The 1856-nt window shown below is 37.4% G+C and overlaps 1 pseudogene; it reads right to left on the bottom strand.

The window, feature by feature from the left end:
* Window positions 1-454: 454 nt before the first annotated feature.
* Window positions 455-931, bottom strand: LOC132365201 (small ribosomal subunit protein uS17-like; annotated as a pseudogene).
* Window positions 932-1856: the final 925 nt, after the last annotated feature.

The following is a 1856-nucleotide window of genomic DNA, read 5'->3' as shown; positions in this document are numbered from 1 at the left end:
TCTAGATCCCAAAAATGTCAGCTAAAAAAATTAAATATATATGTATATATGTGTATATATGTATATACACACACATAAATGTATATATGTATACATACACACATACAATATATCTGCTGAAGACATTGGTATACAGTTTTAATATATTAATCTTCTGACTTTATTTGCTCATTTCAAGCAGAATATAATTTAGATGCCATTCTACATTAATTGTGTTTTATTCCTAAACAACCTGTTAAAAAGAACACGTTGAATGGAGTCTTAAAATGGGATAATATGCACTCTGAGATCCTACAGAGGAAAAAAAAGAAAACCCCTTTGTGGAGTTACTGGATAGTAACTCTATTTTGAGACAATATTGCTAAAATGTTTCTGTTTTGTTTTGTTTTGTTTTGTTTTGTTTGACTGGGAAAAAATCTTTACTTTGTTTGGGGCAGTGGGCAGGGGTCCAGTCTCAGAACTTCTGGAACTGCTTCTTGGTGCCGGCAGCTTTGGTCACCTGGAGCACCTTGAAGCACACCGTCTTGCTTAGGGGAGGGCACTCGCCCACTCTGACAGTGTGGCCGATCTGGACGTCCCTGAAGCAGGGGGAAAGATGCACGGATACGTTCTTGTGGCGCTTCTCGAAGCGATTGTACTTTCGGATGCAGTGGAGGTAGTCTTAGCGGATGACAAGGGTTCTCTGCATCTTTACCTTGGTCACCACGCCAGGCAGGATCTGCCCTTGGACGGCAACATTACCAGTAAAAGGGCATTTCTTGTCATTGTAGGTGCCCTCAATGGCCTCCTTCGGTGTCTTGAAGCCCAGACCAATGCTCCCGTAGTTATGCGGGAGCTTCTCCTTGCCAGTTTCTCCAAGCAGAACCCTCTTCTTATTTTGAAAGATCGTCGATTGCTTTTGGTAGGCACTCTCCACCTGAATGTCTGCCATCTTCCCCGCCGCCTGAAAAAAGGTAAAATGTTTTAATATTTAAGAAAGAAAAAGATTCAGAAGATTTAAAAATCTCACAAAGTCTTTGCTATAGCTTATAGATATGTGTTCTGATGGTAATTTCATAAATTATTTTCAAATAATTTGTTCTAAGGTAACTTATTACATTAAAAAAGAACCGCATAAAAGATGTGTTTTATCTTGTACTTCACTCAGAATAACTTCTTTTCCTTGTTTCATTTAAATTCTCGGTTTTATATTGTCATAATGCTTGATTCTGTTTTACTTCTTGAAGTGCTTCGTGATCATATAACTGGGACTAAGTAGGAACTAAATGCACCTAAACTTAATGGTTGCTGCTCACCAACTACATAATTATTGTCAGGGTGGCTAAAAATGCAGAAAGTCTGTCAAATATAAAAGAAGCACACCCAGGGAGCAGTGGCTGGGAAGATGGAAATCACAGCTGGAGGTAACGATTGCTCTAAATGTCTTGCTACAGCAAACATAGCATTTGGAAATTCATGAACATTTCTTTTAAATGTGCAAAAGTCTTTGCAAAACAAACCATACATTAACTAAAACACTCATGACTGCACTGCCTACACACTAAGCCACCTGTAATTTGGGGGAAAGTTCTTTCTATGCAACATCAAAAGAAACAACCATAGATCTTTTATTTCAGAATTGGCTTTGGTGACAAATAAGTTGGAAGTAAAAATACAGATAGTTCCACTTCTCTGACACCCAATATTCAATGCTATGCCACATAACTTTCCTAAAAAAATAGTTTATTTTTTATGTGCAATATGTATCCAGTAATCATTTTTAAAATGTGGCCATCCTTTGCTAAATAATGCATAGTACATGAGTCTTTCTGCAATCTCTCATAAAAAATTAATCACCCCAGACTGATTCTTTAAAA

The sequence above is a fragment of the Balaenoptera ricei genome, chromosome 4, assembly GCF_028023285.1.
Source record: "Balaenoptera ricei isolate mBalRic1 chromosome 4, mBalRic1.hap2, whole genome shotgun sequence".
Lineage (NCBI taxonomy): Eukaryota > Metazoa > Chordata > Mammalia > Artiodactyla > Balaenopteridae > Balaenoptera > Balaenoptera ricei.
This window is presented reverse-complemented; position numbering and strand designations above follow the sequence as displayed.